The 16,169-nt window shown below is 44.3% G+C and overlaps 1 protein-coding gene across 3 annotated transcripts in view; it reads right to left on the bottom strand.

The window, feature by feature from the left end:
- The window catches only part of LOC122930441 (nitric oxide synthase, inducible-like), a 424,300-nt gene extending 410,078 nt beyond the window's left edge, over positions 1–14,222 (bottom strand). For all 3 annotated transcript variants that reach the window (XM_044283851.1, XM_044283853.1, XM_044283852.1), the window contains exons 1-2: positions 14,172–14,222; positions 9,675–9,789 (exon numbers count right to left, since the gene is read on the bottom strand). The gene's annotated coding sequence lies outside the window, so the exon portion shown is untranslated. The remainder of the gene's footprint in view (positions 1–9,674; positions 9,790–14,171) is intronic.
- Positions 14,223–16,169: the final 1,947 nt, after the last annotated feature.

Here is a 16,169-nt window from a genome sequence, read left to right as displayed (position 1 = left end):
TGTTTTGTGCCTGAGGAGTTGCGCACTCGGTTGTTGCGAACCTACCATAACTCCAAGGCCGCGGGGCACCCTGGAAAGAATCAGCTGTCCTGGGCGGTTTCACGTCTGTTCTGGTGGCCTTCTCTACGTTCCGACATCGCCGCATATGTAGCGGCATGCTCCGTTTGTGCCCAGAGTAAGTCCCCTCGGCACCTTCCGTTGGGCCTTTTGCAACCCATAGCCACCGGGGAGCGTCCATGGTCACACCTGGGGATGGATTTCATTGTGGACCTCCCTGCATCCCGAGGCCATACGGTCATTCTCATGATTGTGGATCGGTTTTCCAAAATGTGCCACTGTGTTCCTCTCAAGAAGTTACCCTCTGCACAAGAGTTGGCCTCGATTTTTGCCAGGGAGGTCTTCCGGTTGCACGGTTTGCCCAAGGAGATTGTGTCGGATCGGGGGAGTCAGTTTGTGTCCAGGTTCTGGCGCGCCTTTTGCTCCCAGTTGGGGATTCATCTCTCTTTCTCCTCGGCCTACCACCCTCAGTCCAATGGGGCCGCAGAACGATCCAATCAGGCCTTGGAGCAATTCCTTCGTTGCTATGTCTCCGATCACCAAGACAATTGGGTTGACCTCCTGCCTTGGGCTGAGTTTGCCAGGAACACGGCGGTGAACTCTTCCTCTGGGACGTCTCCCTTCATGGCCAATTATGGGTTCCAACCTGCCGTGTTACCGGAGGTATTCTCTCCCCAGGATATTCCGGCTGTGGAGGATCACCTTTCCGTCCTACGTGCTTCTTGGGTACAGATCCAGAGGTCCCTTGAGGTCTCTGCGCAGCGCCAGAAACTCCAGGCTGATCGCAGACGAGCGCCCGCTCCTTCCTACCAGGTCGGAGACCGCGTATGGTTGTCCACCCGCAACCTCAACCTTCGAGTGCCCACTCCCAAGCTGGCGCCTCGCTTTGTTGGTCCCTTCCGAGTGCTTCGCAGGGTAAACCCGGTAGCCTATGCCCTTGCGCTTCCTCCTGGCATGCGGATCTCCAACGTGTTTCATGTCTCCCTGTTGAAGCCACTGGTGTGTAATCGTTTCACTTCCTCGATTCCTCGGCCTCGTCCGGTCCAAGTGGGCAATCGTGAGGAGTATGAGGTGAGCAATATCCTGGACTCACGCCTGGTCCGCGGCCGGGTGCAGTTTTTGGTCCATTGGCGTGGTTATGGCCCAGAGGAGCGTTCCTGGGTTCCCTCCGCAGATGTCCATGCTCCTGCTTTGCTCCGAGCCTTCCACGCACGCTTCCCTCAGAAACCGTTCCTTACTCCGCGGAGGAGGGGCCCTTGAGGGGGAGGTACTGTCATGGTCTTACCTCCTTGCTGTTCCCTTCGTTTGACATGTGCTGGCGGCCATCTTGGTTTCTGGGTTTTCTTGTAGCCTCCCACCCTGCGGCTCCTCCTTCCCACTGGGAGGAGCTGGATGCCCAGCTCATATATATAGGAGGTCTGTGGCTTCAGTTCCTTGCTTGGTCCTCCTGTGTTCACATGCTTCCAAGACTGCTGCTGCTTCTGGTTCCTGATCCTGGCCTCGTCTGACTACCCCGTTGGTTCCTGATTCCGGCTTCGTCTGACTACCCCGTTGGTTCCTGATTCCGGCTTCGTCTGACTACCCCGTTGGTTCCTGTTCCTGGCTTCGTCTGACTACCCTTCTGGTTCCTGACCTCTGTCTCCGCAAGACCCTGCTTCGGTTTAGCCATCCGTTCGGACTTTGCTTACGGCTTGCTCTTCAATAAAACCTTCTTATTTTCCACTTATCTCTTGTTGTACGTCTGGTTCATGGTTCCATGACACTGGTGACCCAATAACCTGGAATAGGACGGTGATCGGTTGTGTTATAATACGCCAATAATCACCGTCCTGCGATCCTGAGAGGTGGATTGGCCAGCTGGGCAGGTGGGCGGGCGCATCGTCAATTTTGAATTGCCGAAGCTCCTCTCCCCACTCATACACGTCCGTGGAGCGGGAGAGAGAGGAGCTCGGCTGTACTGTAAGTTTTTTTGTGCCATCAGGCACAAATCAGTGTATCTGGGAGAGGTAGGGAGAGGTAGGGAGAGGAAGGGATTGGTATGGATAGTGAGGGAGAGTTAGGGGAAAAAAAAGTTTTTTTATTGTGGTCTATCACCGGATCGGGTGTCTGGGGTCCACAGCACTCAGCTGTGTGACCCTAGACCCCCCAGGGGTGCTGCAGCTTCCGCCCCTACACACACATTTTTTTTGGGCGAAAGTTTTTTTGTTTGTTTTTTTTGCATGTGCTGACTGTGGCCGACACTCTTAGCGTCCGGCCACTGTTAGCACATCGCCCACCGTTGAACAGCTGATCAGCGCGTTTGAATCTTTTTTTTTTTTTACACTTTTGGGGATTTTCCCAATTTTTTTGTTAGTTTTTATTTTTTTTCTGTTAGGTGTAGGGCAAAGTACGCAAACACCCGTCCCCCACACACATGCACACTGAATAAAGTTTTCCACGCACACGCACGCGCACACACACACACTCCCCTATGGCCCGCCGGACGTTCTCGGACGACGAGGCATACGCCCTGCTTGCCTCTGAATCCGAGAGTCCCAGTCAGGACAAGGATGAACCCACTTTCCAGATGATGAGCCCCCAAGGCGGTGGACCAAGGGGACCGCCATGCCAGGGACCCTGTGGCCCACACTAGTACAAGCAGCTCTGGGGCTCGTACTAGTTTTTATGGCCCACCAGATAAGTCCAGCCGAGCCCCCTACCGGTGAACTTGTCTGGTGTACCCCAGAGCATTTTGAGCCTGTGATTCCTGATTTTGTTGGCCAAGCAGGAATTCCAGATTCCCAAAGTGGGACTTCACTGAATATTACTATTTTAGATCTTTTTTTCAGTGACCACTTTGTGAATGTGATGGTGGAGCAAACGAACCTGTATGCCCAACAGTTCATTGCTCAACACCCGGGCTCCTTTTGGCTAGGGCCGGTGGCTGGACTACGGTCAGTGCAGCCGAGATGAGGATGTTTTGTGGCCTCATGCTGCACATGGGCCTAGTCAAAAAAAACTGTGTCAGGCAATACTGGAGTGGGGACGTCCTCTACCAGACCCCACTTTACATCCGGAAATGCCTGCATTATGCAGATAATGCAGCATGTCCCCCCCCCCCCATAGTGATCCTGCCTATGACCGCCTGTATAAAATGAGGCCGGTCATCAATCACTTCAGGGCAAATTTTTTTGAGGCCTATGTACCTGGAAGGGAGGTCACGGTTGATGAGTCTCTCATTGCTTTAAAGGGGAGACTCATTTTCCGCCAGCCTGTTCCCTCTAAGCGGGCGAGGTATGGCGTAAAGCTGTACAAACTTTGTGAGAGTACCTCAGGGTACACTTACAAGTTTCGTGTTGCTGGTCAGATATAAGGACAATGTCCTTGTACTGTCCACATATCACGGTAACTGCATCACCCCTGTCCGTATGCGAGGTACCGCGGCAGCGGTCCTCAAGCCCGATTGTATCGTCGACTACAATCAGTATATGGGAGGAGTTGATCTCTCTGATCAAGTCCTTAAGCCATATAATGCCAATGTGCAAAACCCAGGCATGGTACGAAAAAGTTGCGGTCTACTTGGTACAGGTTGCCTTGTACAACTCTTTTGTGCTGTCCCGGAGCGCTGGCAACACAGGGAAATTCCTCCAGTTCTATGAAGCAGTGCTCAAGGCCCTGATCTTTTCTGACCGGGAAAGAGCAGGCCGGAGTACCTCGGGAACTGGAGGCGCCTGGATCGACCCTGGCCAACACTTTCCAGGTGTGGTCCCCCATTCTGGAAAGAAGTGACGGTCCCAAAAAAATGCAGAGTGTGTAACAGGAGGGGGATACGGAAGGACAACACCAATCAGTGTGACACGTGCCCCGATCATCCAGGCCCCTGCATTGACGGTTGCTTCAGGGAGTACCAACCTTCCATGGAGTACTAAATTTATAATCCCCTTCCCAAATTTTAATTCCATTTAGCCACTGAAAATCGAAAAAAAAATATATGATTCTCAGACTTGAGACACTAAAACAAATTTTTTTTGGGGATATATTAGCTATCGCTGCGTCCGTAAGAATCTGCTCTATAAAAATACCCCATGACCTAACCCCTCAGATAAACACGGTCAAAAAAATAAAATAAAAATGGTGATGTCACCTTACATCACAAAAAGTGTAATAGCAAGCGATCAAAAAGTCATATGCCCCCCAAAATAGTGCCAATAAAACGGTCCTCTCATCCCACAAAAAATGAGCCCCTATATAAGATAATCGGCTAACAACAAAAAAAAATGACTCTTAGACTATAGAGATACTAAAATTATTATTTTTTGTTTATAAGAGGATAATATAGTATAAAACCATATAGACATATTAGGTATCGCGGCATCCATAAGAATCTGCTCTATAAAAATACTCCATGACCAAACCCCTAATTTTTTGGCACATTTTCAATTTTTATCAGTTTTCTTCCAGTAACAAAGCAAGGGTTAACAGCCAAACAAAACCTAATATTTATTACCCTGATTTTGCAGTTTACAGAAACACCCCATATGTGGTCGTAAACGCAGTATGACCAAACGGCAGGGCGCAGAAGGAAAGGAAAGCCATTTGGTTCTGGAAGGCAGATTTTGATGGCCTTTTATTTTATTTAAGAACCCCTGATGCACCCCTAGAGTAGAAACTCCATAAAAGTGACCCCATCTAAGAAACCACACCCCTCAAGGTATTCAAAACTGATTTTACAAACTTTATTTACGCTTTAGGTGTTCCTCAAGAGTTTATGGCAAATGGAGATGACATTTCAGAATTTCTATTTTTGGTAACCATGCCTCACATAAATGTAATATACAGCAACTAAAAATTACACGCTGTTTTGTACTTAAGAAGGCGGCGCAAACATACGCGCTGACGTACAGCCCGTCGAAGTGCAACTAGCGCGAAACGGCCGTCGCTGTTTGGTGCGTGTAGGTTGTTCGTCTGCCCCATGCCGTATGCACTTGGATTGTGACTTTACAGAATAAAGCATCAAGTTTGAATTTCACACTGGTGAGTGCCGCTTAGTATTTCTTTCTTTGAACTTGTGCATATTTCTCCTCCATATGTCGAAAGTTTAGCACCAACACGAACACATGCTCTGACCCCACATGTTTGGAGATCTACCTTACTCTTACAATCCACCCAAAACTCATCTCCAAAATATATAACAATTTACTTTGGGACCTTGCTTCTATCAAACCAAGCTTTGTTTCCCATTGGGGTAGAGAATTTTGTTGTTCCTTCGTCACTAAAACAAAGTGGTCCATAAAGTACTTGCAATGTTATATAGTCTCCTTAACCTGCATGTACCGGCTGACTAAAAATTGTCAATAAAAACGGAATTGATAAAAAGTAAAAAAAATGTATACATAAAATGACGATCAAATCTGTATTGGACAATGAGCTCAATAACCTCAAATTTGTGAATCATGTTTTCCTTTACATAATAATAATTCCCCCCATTGCCATGCATGTGTATCCTGACCACAATACAGAACTAGAATAGTTAAGTGCCTATTTTTTCTGCCAAGTGCGTACGTGCAATGGTGCAGGTTAGTTGCAGTCAGGTGCATTTCATGTAAATGGTTCAATAAAAATGAAAAGATGAGCAGAGGCATTACATGGACCTCTTACTGTAACACCCTCAGTTTAGACAAAGGCTTCTTTGACCAAGGAGCTGCTGTCTAGCCTGGCTAATTTTAATGTCTCAGTCAGCAGTAGTTCACTAAACTACATATACTGATATCAGAAAAATAACATAGATGGTTGAAACCAGAACAGATGACGGACATCTCCTCTGGGGGCTCCCATTGATTTACTAATAATGGACTTTGAACATAGGGATGTATAAGGACTTTACTATATTGGTTCATTCTAAAAAATAACAACCTTGACACATCCTGTATCTGTTTTTCTTGGTGTGTCATCTGTGAAGCACCAGTTAATGAAATCCTGGAGTTAGCAGCATGTTCCAGAACTATTCCTGGTGTAGTCTGTAGCAGGATTACGACCTGACACCCATGAGCCTTTTCTCTTAAAGTGCGGTTTTTAAAGGGAATGAGTCATCAGAAATAGGCAATTATTTGAATCACTTTTTTTTTATGTATTTAAAAAAAAATGGTGATATTTTTAATTTTCTATGTGGATACCTGTATTAAAAAAATAAAAATAAAAATGTGTATGTATATATATATATACGATATATATATACAGTACAGACCAAAAGTTTGGACACACCTTCTTATTCAAAGAGTTTTATTTATTTTCATGACTATGAAAATTGTAGATTCACACTGAAGGCATCAAAACTATGAATTAACACATGTGGAATTATATACCTAACAAAAAAGTGTGAAACAACTGAAAATATGTCATATTCTAGGTTCTTCAAAGTAGCCACCTTTTGCTTTGATTACTGCTTTGCACACTCTTGGCATTCTCTTGTTGAGCTTCAAGAGGTAGTCACCTGAAATGGTTTTCACTTCACAGGTGTGCCCTGTCAGGTTTAATAAGTGGGATTTCTTGCCTTATAAATGGGGTTGGGACCATCAGTTGCCTTGTGGAGAAGTCAGGTGGATACACAGCTGATAGTCCTACTGAATAGACTGTTAGAATTTGTATTATGGCAAGAAAAAAGCAGCTAAGTAAAGAAAAACGAGTGGCCATCATTACTTTAAGAAATGAAGGTCAATCAGTCCGAAAAATTGGGAAAACTTTGAAAGTGTCCCCAAGTGCACTCACAAAAACCATCAAGCACTACACTTCTTTGCATCACCATATTCTGACACCCTTAACTTCTGATGTTTCAGTTTGCGGAGGTTGTGTGAGGGTTTTTTTGTGAGACAAATTGTAGTTTTTATTAATACTATTTTGGGATGTGTATGACGTTCTCATCATTTTTTTATTACCATATTTTTCACCTAGGACACACCTAGGTTTTAGAGAAGAGAAATAAGAAAAAAATATGTTTCATCAGACCTCAGCTCAGACCCCAATCAGACCCCCAATGTTTATCAGACCCCAATCAGACCTCAGATCAGACCCCCAATGCTAATTAGACCCCCAATCAGAACTCAGACCAGACCCCCAATGTTAATAAGACACCGTTCAGACCTCCGGTGTTAATAAAACCCCAAATCAGACCCCCTGTGTTTATAAGACCCAAATCAGACCTCAGATCAGACCCCTAATGTTAATAAGACTCCCATTCAGTACTCAGATCAGACCCCAAATGTTTATTTGACCCCCATTGAGATCTCAGTTCAGAGGCCTATGTTAATAAGACCCCCATGTTAATCAGACCTTAGATCAGAGAAAAAATAAGTACAGAGCCTGCATAGGGAGCGCTGCATTCAGCACTCCCGGTCCTCCAATATTCACTCCATAAGACGCACTGACATTTCCCCCCCACTTGGGGGGGAGTGCATCTTATAGAGCAAAAATAAGATACATTTTGGCAAAGCAACAAAAAAAAGGCGATTTGGGCATTTTGATTTTTTTTCTGTTACAGGACAAATACTTTTATATTTTAACAGTTCAGGGATTTTTTGAAAAAAAAATACCAATTACATATTTTTTTTTGTAAATGGGTAAGGGGTGATTTAATTTATTTACTTTGTTGTTGTTTTTTTTTTTTTTACATTTATTCCTAGCTCCCCTCTCCTTGGGGTTTGAACATGTGACCCAGTGGTGCAGCTATGATGTAGGCAGGAGAAGCAGCTGCTATGGAACTCAAACTCAGTAGGGCCCCCCAGGAGGAGGACTGAAAGATTTTATTGTCAGGGCCCCCTCAACAGTATTATACAATACAATATATACAGTGACAGAATATTCAGTGACATGACATAAAGTATACACATGCAGGAACCCGCAAAAAAGGGGCTGTCGGGCCTGGTCTGAAAGAACTATCTTGACTAGCCACGGGAGTGAGGGTTGCATGGGAGTTGGGGGAGCTAGTTCAAAAATTTGCTGTGGGGCCCAGTCAGTTCTACTTATGCCACTGATGTCACAATTGGATCACTTGAACCACAGACTGTAATAAAGTACTACTGTAGTTGATGGCAATAATGCTATATTCGTATAAGCCCTGTGTAACGAAATCCGAGGTAAATAGACAGATAGATAGAGCTCATATTCTCCTAGACTTACATTATTAATAGCTGATTATATAGCAGTGGCTAATTGATCTATTAAGCAAATGCAAATGGTGCCTGCCCGTCTGAAGACTAGGTGAGAAACTCCACATTATCAGAGGAAGCCCCCATTTAGCATAGGCCTGCTAATTGAAATCCATTTGGATATCCTAATGAAGATCTGGGAGACCTTTTTTTTGTGGAACCATTGAAATGAATGGTTCAGTATACTAACCGTATATGGAACGCAAAAAAAAATGGTCATGTGAAGGAGGCCTTAAACTATCAATTAAAGGAAAAAAGTAAAAAAAATATTGATGCTCCTAAATTTATAAAAATTCCATAAATGATACACCTAAAAATAAACATAAGTATCTTGAAGATTTTCAGAAACTGGGCAGCAGGGCAGTATTCCAACATGATAGCGACCCTAAACACACCTCCAAGAAGAAACTGAGGGTAAAGGTACTGGCCATGCATGTCTCCAGACCTAAACCCTATTGAGCATCTGTGGGGCATCCTCAAACAGAAGGTGGAGGAGCACAAGGTCACTGACATCCACCAGCTCCGTGATGTCGTCATGGAGGAGTGGAAGAGGACTCTAGTGGCAACCTTTGAAGCTCTAGTGAACTCCATGCCCAAGAGAGTAAAGGCAGTGCTGGAAAATAATGGTGGCCACACAAAATATTGACAGTTTGAGCATAATTTGGCAAATTTTCACTTAGGGGTGTACTCACTTTTGTTGCAAGTAGTTTAGACATTAATGGCTGTGTGTTGAGTTATTTTGAGGGCACACCAAATTTACACTGTTATACAAGCTGTACACTGACTACTTTACATTGTATCAAAGTGTCTTTGCATGATAATAGCATTCTATATTGTACTGCATTCTTCAAAGTAATTTAAATGTAGACCCTCATAAATAAAAACATCCTATGAGGAAAAAAATGGAATTGACCAATCTGAGTTTAATTGTTACAGAGGATGGACTCAAACATAGTAGTGATGGCTTAGTTAGAAGACCACTAATATATATGATAGACCCCGGTGGGGTAAGTTCACAATAAACAGGAGAGATCCTGAAATATTAATTGGCCTTCAGCTGTCATTATATAGCCACGCTACAATGACTTCAATTGCATTTATTGATTGCTTAGATTGTTTTGGGCTCCCCATCAGCCTTGCTTCCAGTTATTCCATGGTATTAAGTTGTCATTAATATTTACCATTTAGACACTCTGAGGTCATCTGCAATCAACAGTGAGATAAAAAGTATACGCTGTAAGGTAATGCAGTCTGTCACTGTCAGAATAGCCAATCTACCGTCCCACAGTAGGGTTAGGTAATATTAGCTTTGGATGCACAGCTTCCCTCAGAACGGGTCCTAGGTACCAACATTCATCTCAACGAGAAAATAAAAGGATATCTATAGTGAGTAATTGATAAATAACCCAGATTATATTCTAATATGCAGTGGTGTACCTCCAGGAGATGTAGGCCATGCAGCTGCCATAAGGTCATTGGCCGGAAGGACCCATGGAAGAGCATCCCTCCTCTCTTGCCCATACTGGCGACCACCGTTGTAAAGTGCTGCCTCCTGTTTTATAAAATGAGTGCAATTACTGGTCACAAAATGTTTATATCTCCCTGTGGAAAGGAAGGGGGAATTAGCCACCTGTACATTTTGCTTTAGGGCCGCTTGATTTCTATGCACAACTCTGATAGTAAAGGTTATTGTATTTTGTGTTCGCTTAACCTAAGGTACCTAAAGGTAATTTCCAAAGAAAAACAGAAAGACAAATCCCTTAGGAATCCATAGTAACTAGAGATGAGTGAACTGAAGTTAACAAAGTGGAATTCGATCCGGATTTCAGAAATTATTCGGTTTGCACCAAATCCGAATTTCCTCATGCTTCGTGGTAACGAATCAAATTTTTTCCTAGATATGTACGTCCTATTAGCCATTCTGCGGTGAATTGTGATTGTTATATTTATTTTTTTGGGGTGTATTAATAGGAAAAAGAATGTCTTATTAGCCAGTCTGCAGTGAACCGACAATGTTATGCAGCCGTTGTTGTGGTGTATTAATGGGAAAAATAAGTATGTGTTATTAGCCGTTCTGCAGTGACTTTACATTGTCATTCAGTTGTGAAATTTGTTTGTGATACAGTCTTTTTTGGGATATTTCTTTGGTGAATGTAGACTTTCTTCTGTATGGACTGAATAATTGCATTGATTAGCCATTCAGTGGTGAAATTTTTTTGAAACAGCCTTTTTTGGGAAAATTGATGGGTGATTGTAGAGTATCTTCCATTGGGACTAACAATTCGTCGATAAGCCATTCAGTGGTGAAATTTGTTTGTGATACAACCTTTTTGGGGAAAATTGGTCGGTAGCTTTATCTATGGTCAAGGACAATATATGTCCTTTACGGTCCACTGGGTAAATGTGGTTCCTGCCCAGCCACACCAGCAACTTGGCCAGGTAATGCTGCTTCCGCCTCCACGTTCTCACGCTGTTGGTCCTGCGACAATGTCCGCCTCTGCCTCCTCATCCTCCACCGTGTCCTCAGCTTCCACTGCAGAGACATTTCACAGTGCCCCTCCCTCCAGCATACCACATGTGCAGGGCACGGCGGTGTCACGCTGTTCTGCACCTCGTTTGCCTGGGTGAACGGAGTCACACAGGGGAGGACCTTCTCTGTGTCTTTCATCAAGAAATGGAATCCTGGCTTTCTCTGCGACAACTCAAAATCGGAAGCATGGTGACCGGACAACGGGAAGAACATGGTGTCAGCTCTGCGTCAAGGAGGGCTGAGCCATGCGCACTGCATGGCACACATGTTCAATCTGGTTGACAGGGGGGGAGGAGGAGGAGGAGGAGCAGCCAGAGGAGCTACCAGGTGATGAGGAAGATGGCAGAGGACACAGACACACCGTGGCAGTATGCAGTGGAGATGGAGGCAGAGAGTCCCTCCGAGTTACTTGCACAAATGGCCCGATGCATGCTCACTTGCTTGCGTAGTGACAGACGAATTGTCACCATTCAGCTGAGGGATGACTTCTGGCTCCCTCCCTTGTTGGATCCTCGCTACCAGTCCAAAATGGGGGCCTTTTTTACACCCGCTGAGAGGGAGGACAAACTGAACTACTATAGAGACATCCTATGTAGTCAGTTGGCTGCTGCCTATCTGCCTCATCATTCATCCTCTTGCAGGTCTGACAAGGGGGACCTCTGCGCTCACGTTCCTCTCCCATGGCTGCTGTGGCAGGGTGGGGGGGTAGGAGCAGTTCCAGCTCCATCAGCAGCAACTTTAGTCTAGAGTCGCTGATGAGCAGCCTTCTTCACCCGCCTAGTGAAGAAACTACTCGCCAGCAGCAGCTAGACCTGGAGCAGGACCTGAACCAGCAGGTGGTGGCATACTTGGACAACACCCTGCCACCCCACATTGAAGATCCTCTGGACTACTGGGCAGCCTAACTGGATTTGTGGCCGCAACTGGCAGAGTTTTCCCTGGAAAGGCTGTCCTGCCCGGCCAGTAGTGTGGCATCAGAGCGGGTGTTTAGTACGGCGGGGGCCATTTTTACCCCAAGAAGAACTCGCCTGTCCACCCAAAAATGTGGAGAGACTGACCTTTGTCAAGATGAATCAGGCGTGGAGCATCCAGGATTTTCACCCACCAATGCCTGATGCATCAGACTAGATGTCACACCAACACTTTGGCAAAAGAGACCGGTTTCTTCTGGCTACCTGCCTCAGCTACTATTCTGATTCTGCCACCTGCCTGATGCCACACATCTGATGCCAAGTGCTCTTTTTTTCACCCACCATCTTAAGCTGGTACTGGTATTGCCACCCACCTCCCCACTCTGTCACCGGGTCACTCTGTGGTCTCCTGATGCTGCTGCCACCTCCACACTATGTCACTTTCCCACTCTGTGGTCTCCTGATACTGCTGACACCTCCACACTGTCATTGGGCCACCCTGGGGCCTCCTCCTGATGCTACTTCTTATGCCACCTCCACACTGTCATTGTGCCAATCTGTAACCTCCTGATGCTACTGCTACCACCTCAACACTGTCATTGTGCCACTGTGGCCTCCTCCTGATGCTGCTGCTGCTGCCATCTCCACACTGTCATTGTGCCACTCTGTGGCCTCCTCCTGATGCTGCTACCACCTTCAGAATCTGTCATTGGGCCACTGTGGTCTCCACATGCTGCATCCACCTCACCAATATGTCATAGGGCCACTCTGTGGACTTCTCATGCTGTTCCCACCCTCCCCACTTCATGACTGGGACACTATTTTGCCTTTCGGCCTGGCTGACATCATCATTTATTTGTCCCTTCTCCTGATCTGTCAGAAGGAAGGAAAAATTAGACGCACAATGGATACTGTCTATGTAACAGCTGTAAGGCCTGCATGACATGGTCCCTATTTTGCATCAGAATTGGCTTATGATTTGGTAGCCAAAAGCAGGAGTGGGTACAAAACACAGAAGACATGCAAATATTCCATTCACGTGTCATTTCTATTTTGGATCCACTCCTGTTTTTTTTGGCTTTAGCAATACTGATGGATTACTGACCAAATGCTGACCGAGTAAAGGCGTATGCTCCACAGACAGGATCAATTTTTTGGGGGTTATTGTTCAGACGGAGGGAAAAGGAAGGGCAAAATAATCAGTGCCGTCAACACAAACTTACTGCTGACACCTTCTCCACTCTGTCGGGGGGCTCTACTTGTATAAGTGTTTAATAGGTTCTGTAGACATCTATGTGGGATCAGCTGCTGATGGTGTAAAAGGAGTGCGCTTCTTCTTGATGCTAACATTGACCTGTAAGGCTCACACTGCCCAAATAAGTAAAGTGTGCAGTGATTCTAAGAGCGACGCCTGTCATCTGCATGTCATACTGACTCACAATATTGTTTCACTACCACAGCAGACTCCCAATGCGTGTTACTGCAAGGCACAGTGTTTTACACCACTATAAAGGTTCTCTGCAGCCAGGAAATAGACGTTTTTTAACGTAATTCGCCAACCGAATCAAATTTTTTAGAAATTCACTCATCTCTAATAGTAACATACAGACTCTGAGCTAAACACCTCAGAAGTAGAAATGTCTCTGCTTTCTTTATAGTTTGCTATATCAGAGGGGTCTGATAAATCCAGCCTGTTTGACTCATATAGGATTATCTAGGATGGATACAATGTTGTAGCAAAAGCTCAGCTGTGAAAAGTAGTTTCTAGGTCTGAATGAGTTTCTATCTGTAGGTAAACAGCAAGCAGATACCTTGAAATGGCGAGGAAGTAGAACACAAAAACATAATAAAAAATTACACAGGTTTCATTATACAGTGATTAAGCATTTCTAACATAAACAAGGAAACTACTGAAATAAAAATAGTTCATCTCTTAATAGAGCTGGATTTTTTATGAATCATGCATGTTGAGGCTACCTCTGGTTTTCCTTATGGAAAAGCTTCTAATTGATAGGTGTAGCATATCAAACGTCATGCTACATCAATATGTGTGTAACACCAAAAATAGCAGCCAGAGTCTTATAAACATATATAGATAGCTCTTTATTATAACAAAATGGTTAAAACATATATAAAATAACAGATGGTAGTGGAAAATAGAAAACCAAGGGCTAGACGCCATAGCAGGTCACGTGGGTCACTTACAGGAATTATAATACTTTAAAAGTCAGCATGCATGTAAAGATGTCACACACAATGGTATGCATTCTGCTAAAGTGCTAGTGCAAATGAATATCCACAGATAGTATATTGTTCCTACAGCAGCCACATCAACCACAGTAACAAATTGTCATATCGTACCAGCCATGTGTCCTGCACCCCGACGAGCGTTTCGCTCAATGCTCCATCAGGGGGTGAATGACACTCTCCAATCTGTCCCCATCTATATATACCCATCTGTCCCCAGAAATTAAATCACCTGTACACAATTACCTTGTTATGTTTCCTCATGGCGTTTCGCCTCAAATCACCGCCGCCGTCCAGAAGTACGTAACCGGGAAGTGACGTATTGCGTTCCATGCTGGAGCGCATAAGCCGCCCAGACCCCCCGAACTCAGCCCTTTGACATCAATTTAGCCTATTAAGGCCATATTCGTTTGTATTCTAGGTGGTACTTCTGAGCGCACCTAGGTGCACACAGATAAGGTCCTTACCCTTCTTACAGACAGCGCCTGCAGTCATCAAGTCCGGGACCGCCCACATGCGTTCCACCTTGGAACGCATGTCACGTACGAGCCTCTGTGATGTACTGCTAAGTAATTACTCCCAGAACAACCCCTATACATTCTATGATTACTGGCATATTTCAGATCATTATATTAACATATAATATCTTATCAACCTAATGATAACCTCAGTGTTAAGTGTGCAAACAAAACAGAAGTGCAAAAAAAGTGCAAAACCAAAAGAGAAAAAGGAAAAAAGAGAGCCGTGCATAACAGTGACCCACAAGTGTACGTGCAAATCATACTGTATATATATATATATATATAATATATATATATATACACTTATCTATATACCCATCTCTCCATAAGTGCAAACATGATCATCAGAAGGAGGTTCTGAGCCTGGGGTTGTCATTTGTACCACAATCTAAATTTGATTTGTTTACAGCAATAAAGGATGTCCACCTGTTCGCCTGCAATTTGATGTTCAAGAAATTTTATCACAGGGATGCATCCAATGATCCATTTGACACTAGAGAAGAAAAGGAAGCATTACTTACACTTCAACAACTGTTGGATGAACAAGAGCCTGAATGTACAAGTAAGTTACCTCAGAAATTGATCCCCAAATCCAAGAAATTTCCACCGTTGTCATTACATCCGAACATAGATATGTTTGTTAGACTAGTAGTGGAGGACCTTAAGAAGGTAACATCTAATCCACACAGGGACAACTTGACTAAGGGACAGAGACAAGCATTGAAGGAGTAGGGGAAGCTGGACAGTATCGTTATTAAACCATCTGTTAAAGGTGGTAACGTTGTACTCTGGCCTACATCTCTGTTTGAGAAAGAAGCATTTAGACAGTTACGAGATCATAACTATTACCAACGACTAACATTTAATCCATTGACCAAATTCCAATCCTCCCTACAGACCATCTTAATGAAAGCTGTCGAGCAGGATATAATTACGCACAAAGAAATGCAATATTTGATGGTGGCTAACCCAACCATCCCAACGTTTTATCTACTACCCAAGATTCACAAAAATGACAAAATACCCCCTGGTCATCCAAATGTTTCGGGGATTAACAGTATGTGTGAACTTATATGTCGACTAAAAGAACACATATTAAGACCAATTATGAGTAACTTACCCTCTTATCTAAAGGATACGGGGAATGTCCTGAAGAAAGAAGGAATACAACTGGAACCTGATATGGTTCTGGTAACGTGCGATGTCAAATCTCTTTACACCTCGATACGACACAAAGATGGTTTGGAGGCTGTACGACACTTTATACTGGCCTCCGAATGGAATGGTGAGTTTGGGAGTTCATTGTGGAATTGTTACAGTTTGCTTTACATCATAATGTCTTTGTTTTTAAGGAATCTCTCTACCTACGGCTCCAGGGCACAGCAATGGGGACGTCATGTGTGCCCTCTTATGCTAATTTGTTCTCAGGGCTGTGGGAGAGAGATATCTTCCTAACTGAGCCAGTAGATCTGATTGAACGAGTACATTTGTGAAATCGCTATATTGATGATGTTCTCATTATCTGGCAGGGGACTATGGATGACCTCAAAACATTCATGGATGCACTTAATAGAAACTATCTGAACATTAAATTGACCTACAAAGCGGGCAGAATGGGTATGGATTTCCTGGACCGCCTGTTAAATGTAGATGAGAGAGGATTTATCAGGACCAATCTTTATAGCATGACCACATGTGTTAATAGTTTATTACAAGCTGATTC

Source organism: Bufo gargarizans, chromosome 3 (assembly GCF_014858855.1).
Source record: "Bufo gargarizans isolate SCDJY-AF-19 chromosome 3, ASM1485885v1, whole genome shotgun sequence".
Taxonomy (NCBI): Eukaryota; Metazoa; Chordata; class Amphibia; order Anura; family Bufonidae; genus Bufo; species Bufo gargarizans.
This window is presented reverse-complemented; position numbering and strand designations above follow the sequence as displayed.